This window comes from Martes martes (assembly GCF_963455335.1).
Source record: "Martes martes genome assembly, chromosome: 7".
NCBI lineage: Eukaryota > Metazoa > Chordata > Mammalia > Carnivora > Mustelidae > Martes > Martes martes.
Window position 1 is genome coordinate 73,773,437 of NC_137894.1, and position 8,093 is coordinate 73,781,529.

Here is an 8,093-nt window from a genome sequence, read left to right on the forward strand (position 1 = left end):
TTTTCCGTTTAAAAATAATAAGGAAGAGGCTGTGATTAGTATTTACTTGCAGAAAACTAATAGATTACCGATTGTAAGCATGAGAAATAGACAGTGTTATTTGATTTTGAGCCTCACCATTTGTAAGGTGGAAAAGTATAAAGCTCACAGGAGTTTAGAATTTTCCCAATAAATCCTAGCCCCTTGGGACATATCTGTGCTTACAACTTGGTCTGCTGTCCCTCCAGACCCAACTGAGCTGGGTCTGTGTTCTCCTCTCAGGTGATACGGACATGACATCCTGCATTGTAGTCAGCTCCAGTCGCTATAACAAAGGACCATAGACTGGCTGGCTTAAACAACAAACATCTATTTTGCAGAGTTCTAGAGGCTGGAAATCTAAGGTGAGGGTGCCCACGTGGTCAGTTTCTTGCTGAGGGCTCTCTTCTTGGTTTGCAGATGTGTCTTCAAATGAGGAGACCTTTCTCTTTCTCTTCTTATAAGGACACTGGTCCCATCATGGGGACTCCATATTCATGACCTCATTTAAACCCAGTACCTCCCTAAGGCCCTACATCCTAATACCATCCTACTGAAAGTGAAGGTTTTAACACATGAAATCTGGTGGGGGTTGAGGATAGTGGAGGAAGACACAAACATACCATAGGTTTTTATTTGCATAGATATAAGCTAAATTCTCTTGAGTAGGATTTTCTCTGGCATTTATCCTGTGTTTAAGCCTGAATTCTCAGATTGATTAGTCATTGGGAGGTAACAGAAATTACTTGAAAATCACATTAGCCAGAAGGTTGAACTATCATATCTTAGAGAATATTTGTGGGGAAAAAAACCCCAATCAACTAATTTAAACAAACAAATTAAAGAAAACAACAACAGGAGGATTGTTGGAAAGAAAAAGGGAGAGTTACAGAATCCATGGGTTGGAAGTGTAGCCAGGGCTCTCAAAGGATCCAGAGCAGGACCAGCTGGCCAGTGGCTATCATCTCTGTTCCTTTGGGCCACCTCAGCTCTCAAATCTATGTGCTTCTGGGCAAATGCTCCTTTCATCCCTTTCTTTGCTACCCGCTTTCTCCATTCCATTTGAACTCAGGCTAAGTCTGGCACCCAGCCCTAGCTTTAAAAGTCCCCAACAGAGAGTAATAATGGTCTTTGTGCCCCAATTCGGAAATCATCAGGATGCAGGAGCTCACTGCAGATGGTCACCCAGATTTGATCAGTTACACCAAAGAAGGGATTATGGATAACCAAGGACTGCAGGGGTCCATCCCTGTCAGGAGGTAAGGATGGAAACACAGGAATAGAGATTTGACTGAAGCCAAACCAAAAAAAATACAAACACATTTCAAATTATCCTCTTGGCTCTAGGGGAAAAGGAAGACTAGAGAAAGGAAAGAAAGAAAGGGGGAAAAAAAAGACAGACACAGCTTTCAGTCATATGTCTGTGTATGGACAGATGCGTGTATGAATGCCCACATGGACACATCTCTCTAGGCCTTTGGGATTGTGTTCTTTACAGCCTACATCCTTCTCCCCACCTTCACTTGCTGCTTTCCTTATACCAGTTTTACTGCCTCAGGTAGAGGGTTTTGGGGTACATATCAGTTTCTGGAAGTGCCAGTGACCCGGATGAAGAGAGTGCACAGTGTCATGCCAACGTGGAGCACGGGTAAGGTCTAAAGTACAGCACCTTGTCCTGTCCTCTGCACCGCCTCCTCAGTCCCCAGCACCGGACCGGGACTTGGCAGAGAGTGGGCACTTAGTGGTCTTTAGTGAGTGAATGAACGCAGCCTGAACAGTTCCTCCCAACAAGGAGGATGACCAGAGCTAAAATCAGAACACTGGGCCAGAGGGACCAAGGTGACCACAGAAGGTCCCAGGAGCAGCCCTAGCAGTCACCCACCGCCATCTATTTGTTCCCTCCACACCATATTTGAGGGGAAAGTCAGGGCAGAGTGAAGACAGATTGTGTTGAGGGGGACAGGGACAGGGCAGCAATGATGACATCCTCCAAGTTGCTCTTATACTTGTTCACCTCCTGTTTTGTGTGGAAGTTTCTTTTTATTTATTTATTTATTTGACAGAGATCACAAGTAGGCAGAGTGGCAGGCAGAGGGAAAGGGGGAAGCAGGCCCCCCACTGAGCAGAGAGCCCGATATGGGGCTCAATCCCAGGACCCTGAGATCATGACCTGAGCCGAAGGCAGAGGCTTAACCCACTGAGCCACCCAGATGACTCTCATGTAGAAGCTTCTTAAGGGTTAGAATAGTATCTACTTATTTATCTCTCCCCCCAGTGCCAAATAACTATCTATTCATATGTACAGCTGGCATTCAACAAATATTGATTAAATGAATGAATAATTAAAAATTTAGGAAACCAGGAAAAAATAATTCCCCTATTGATTTAATATAGAATTTTTGGTGCATGAAGTGGACTTTAATACACAATTTTGTCCTCAAGAACGCAAATACTTGTAAACAGTGTAAAACTGTTGGGGGATAACTGTTAAATTTTTATCCTCTCTTCTGAAAAATTATTATTTCTATAGATGACGGTTTTTCTTGAAGTTAGATTTGTAACTAATTTTCAGCACTTCATGTTGAAAGACAGCATCCTTTTAGCTTGTGGTATTTACTGTGTGTTTTGTGTACCATACATTCAACCAAACAACACAAAGACTATCTAAATGATGTCATTTCTGTCTAAGTTTTGGTCATAGTCATTACACAAAATAAGCTGCATCTAACATTAGCTGGAGCAATTTATTTTTTATGTTGAATTTGTGTCCTGTTACCTTGTTAGACTTATTTAGTAGTTCTAGTAGTTTTTTCATAGCTTCTATAGTATTTTCTGTGGTGATAGTGTCATCTGTGAATCAAGACAGTTTCATTTAACTGTCTGCCAGAAAAAGGCAAACACTCTTTAAAGGACTGCAAGCAATCCTGTGCTCGATGACATAAATCTTCCTAGTGTTCAGCAGCCAGTGAGAGCTTATTTGCTATCCAGGGATGCCTGGGCGGCTTAGCTGGTTAAGTGTCTGCCTTTGGCTCAGGGCCTGATCCTGGAGTCCTGGGATCGAGTCCTGCGTCAGGCTCCCTGCTCAGCGGGGAGTTTGCTTCTTCTCCCTCTGCCCCTTATCCTGCTGGTGCTCTCTCTTTTCTAGCAAATAAATAAATAAAATCTTAAAAACAAAACAAAACAACTTATTAGCTATCCAAAGAAGCGAGGAAATGTACTGCCTAACCAGCAGAAGAATCAGTCAATAGAAACAGACCCAGAGATAATAAAGGTGATTCAGTAAGCAGACAAGGACTTAGCTATCATATATCCTCAAGGATTTTTAAAGAAAACCTGAATATAATGAGGAGAAACAGGGAAGTTCTGGGAAAGAAAAGAAAACCAAATGACACTTTTAGAGATGAAAAATATGGCATCTCGAATGTTGAGAAAAATTATTGGATGAGATTAACACAGGTATTTTTTTGGCCTCTGTCCCTCCCAGGACCTTAGTAAGGCCACCTCCCCCCCTTGGATTCCCTCTACGTCCTATGAACCAAAGCAGGCTCAGGCATAACTCTCTCCTTCCTGAAATTCAGGAGGTGTTGGTTCCACCACCTGCAGTATTGTGTGATTATTTCTCATTCTGGAATATTCAAGGCCACTCCTCACTCTATTTGGGAGGGTGGGGTGGCTTAGGTGATTACTTCTATAACTTGCTTTGATTTGATCCTTTTTCTTGATATGGTTTATATACAGCATTTCCCAGTGTGATTGAGCAGCTGCTTCCTGGTCCTCAGACATTTCTGCCCTAGAATAGAGGTGGTAGATTTAGACAGGTGCCGCAGGAAGACTCCTGGTCTCTGGCTGGGGGTTGCTCAGCCCCTCTTTCCCAACAGATTTTTATGTAAAGTATCACCATTTGGGCCTCTACTATTAGAACTAGGACATTCAGAGTTTTGATTATAGACACAATGGTTGAAAATGACCTTGAAACATCCCACTGTCATAGGCATATACAGAGGGGATGAAAATTAGACCATAAAATCTATTTCCCAATTTTCAAAAAAGTTCTTCCAGCATCTCCGTAAAGAGCTTGTGTGACTAATAGGCTATAAATAAATATAACTTTGATGCATTATGCAGCATGTAGTCTGACTGGAACTGAGACAAATGAGGCAAATAGATGCTCTATTCAGAATCATCAGAATCTGTAACGATAAAGTGCAACTAATGCACATGTGATTTTTTTCAATCCTGAGCACATGTGAATAAAGTACTTTTAGATAACCCTATGTGATAATGTTCGAGTTCATGTATTTTTATTTCTCCCTTTTTTAAATATAAGGAAACTCACAAATTTATAAAAATAGCTAAGAAAATTGGCGAGCATCCCCAAAACATATTATTGGGAGGGGTTGCCCTTGAGCTACCTATATTTGTCCCACTTCTTTTTTATTATTGTTTTAATTTAGTTTTAATAGGTAATACATCCACATGGTAAAAATTCATATATAAATGTGTACATGTATTTCCATGTGTGCCCACGTGTGTGTGAGTGTGTGTGTGTGCATGTGGTGAAATGTCTCTCTCCAACCTCTGTGCCCCATCTGCTTAGGTCTGTACCACTAATGGCATCACTATTATTAATTGCTTATTTATCAATCCAGTCTATCTTTCTTCAGATTCAAGCTTATACCAATATATAGCCTTATTTTTACCCAAAAGCACACACACCAAACACTGGTGGGTACCACAGTCAGGTCAAAAGCGGGCGGTTGAGGTGTCCCCCCTAGATATAACATCAATGTCGGCAATTGTCTAGAACTTAACACCCATATAAGAGTTTGGAGGAAGTATTGACCTATGCTGTTGAGAATTATTGGCACATGATTATTTTAAAAAAAGAGCAGACCAATTTCTTTCCTTTTTTTTAAAAAGCGTTTCCATACCCCGCCCCTTTTTTAAAGATTTTATATATTTATTTGACAGAGACACAGAGAAAGAGGGAACAGAAGCAGAGGGAGTGGGAGAGGAAGAAGCAGGCTTCCGGTGGGGCAGGGATCCTGAAGTGGGGCTCGATCCTAGGACTCTAGGATCATGACCAGAGCTGAAGGCAGACGACGCCCAATGACTGAGCGACCCAGGTGCCCCCATTTCATTTTTTAAAGTGCATTTCATTCTCTTTCTCTTTCTGTGAATTCTCTGTGCATTTGCTTTGTTCATTTTTCTATCAGCTGCTGCTTCTGCCTTCTCCGTTTCCAGGACATTAGGGAGATCGGCCCTTGGTGCTACTTACTGCAGCTACTTATCTGCCTTATCATTTGCATTTTAATCTTGCTTGTGGTGCTCTTGGTCATGCAGATGTTTGTGTCATCAGGTGTGTGTTTCCAGTGGGTGCACACGGTTGAATTCATCAATATTTTCATTATGACTTCTAAAGTTTGAATCCTGCCTTTCTCTTACAAACTCAGGATCCTCAGGGTAACCAAGTGGTTACTGAGGGGAGATTTTATTTGTGGAAGTATTTCATCTAATAAGTAGAAAAGGAATGATAGAATCTGAATATCACCTTCTGCAAGCCCCAGTGGTATAGTGAATGTGGGTACTGATAATCAGTGGTGGCTCACATCACAAAAGAGAGACAAACAGGCATTATTCGCCTCCTCCGTGGAAATAGATAAGGCACTGATGATGTGGTCTTTGCAAAATAATGAATCTGAATTTGATCGAGCATCCAGATCTAACTAGCAATTTATAAGAAGCAGAGATGAGAGTAAAGATGAGCAAAAATATTCCTTCTTCTCTATGGGAAACGGGTACTTGCTTTAGTTCTGTTTCCTTGCAAACTAGCTTCTCTTCCACGGCAAGTCCGAGAGGCCAGATCTTAAGCTACCTCCATCCTGGAAGGCTCAGATTAGCCAACTGTTGGGTTTTCAGAGCATTTTATTTATTCCTGGTTTATAACAAGCCCAGGCCCTATGAATCCATAGGGAAAAGCAGTATCTGTTTCCAGGGACTCGTAGGAAAACAGTGTTTAATGGAATTGCATGAGCCCTAAAAGCTCAAGTCCTTTTCTGAAATCCTTTCCCCCTGTGTTCATAAAGTCTGCAGAGTAAATCCTTATTAAACTGATAGCTATTATTCAAAACAGCTCACATTTCAGAGCAATTACTATTCCCCAGCCAACTAAATGCCCAATTAGTCTTTAATAAAAACAGCACCTAGTATAGTGCCCAGCAGAGAAAAGTATTTAACAAATCCTTTACGGCCCCATTCATTTAACTCGGTTGATCTACATCATATTTATACATTTTTTTCCCCAAAATAAATACCCATGGGTTGACTATAAAGGAATTGTCTTGACTAACTCCCTTGTTCTAGAGAATGCTAATCCACAACCAGGAAGGCATAGGCCTTATTCCTTTTCTCCTCACAATATCGCTGTCAAGAACAGAAGAAGGGGTCATTATTATTCTTTTAACATAGGCTCAAATTAGGGCAAGGGTCCTGTAAGTCTTCTTCCCTGTCCCACCTCCTAATGGCCTTCCCTCCGAGGTGTGTGGGAGTGCAGAGGACATCTTTCCTGGCTTGAGCATCAGCCCAGGACGCCAGATTGGTAAACTCTCCCAGGACACGTGTTCACAACACTTAACTCCGTTTTGTTGGGCTTCTTAAAATATACTGATAACCCAGAGGGTTTTTCAAGAGTGAAATATTAAAACGGATAATCTTGGGGTGCCTGGGTGGCTCAGTGGGTTAAGCCTCTGCCTTCATCTCAGGTCATGATCTCAGGGTCCTGGGATTGAGCCCTGCATTGGGCTGTCTGCTCAGCAGGGAGCCTACTTCCCCCTCTCTCTCTGCTTGCTGCTCTGCCTACTTGTGATCTCTCTCTCTCTCTCTGTGTGTCACATAAATAAATAAAATCTTAAAAAAGAAAATCACAACGGATAATTTTTTTTTTAAGATTTTATTTATTTATGTGACAGAGAGAGAGAGAGACAGCGAGAGCAGGAACACAAGCGGGGGTTGGGGGTGGGTGGTGGGAGAGGGAGAAGCAGGCTTCCCACTGAGCAGGGAGACCGATGTGGGGCTTGACCCCAGGACCCTGGGATCATGGCCTGAGCTGAAGGCAGACACTTAATGACTGAGCCACCCAGGTGCCCCCCAAACCGGATAATCTTAAATGGATTTGCTGGACTCCTTAAATCAGCATTTCAACAATTTGGGGCTTAATTTTGACTACCAATTCCTCCCCGCAGAGAGCTGACAGTAGCCCTTTACCAGGAAGTGTGTGGTAAAGGGTCCCTGTCCTACCTCTCTGTTATGTGTTAATACATTGTCCTTTTAAAACTTACATTGCAGAGGACTCAGAAGTTTCCTTCCTCAAAGTATTCAATGTATAACATACTTTCCTTCCTCAAAGTATTCATTGTATAACATTCTGGTTAAGGAAGATTTGTTATGCTTGTTACAAATTCTCATAAGGCTATGCCTGCCTCCCAGTCCCCCCACCCACATTGTAATACCCATGCTGACTTTCCCTCACTTTCACTTTCTGCCTTGAACTTGTGCAGCGTGTTCTGTGTTGTGCAGCTCCCCACCCTGACCCCAAGGCTGCTTTTGTGTGTGCCTTTGCAGAAGAACTGTCCCTGTAACCCTGTGGTTCATTTTGAGCTAACTCTCTGCATGGGGGCAAGTGTTACTTGTTTTCAAGAAGGAGCATGCTGCTTTGTAAGGAGCATGGAATTTGGAATCAGGGAAAGAGCCAAGTTCAAATCTCAGTTCTGTTGCTTACCTGACATGACTTTGAACAATCTGATTTATGTTTATGGCCCTCGCTTCTCAAATCTCTTAAATAGGAATATTATCAACCTTGTAGAATTTTGTGATGATTGATAATATGTGATATTGCCAATACAGAGCCCATGCTTAATACTTTATTTCATTGATTATAAGATATCATGGATTATAAAACATAGCATTATGTGGGTGCCTGGGTGTCTCAATCGGTTAAGCGTCTGCTTTTGGCTCAGGTCATTATCCTGGGGTCCTGGGATAGAACCCTGCATTGGGTTCCTGCTCAGAGGGAGTTT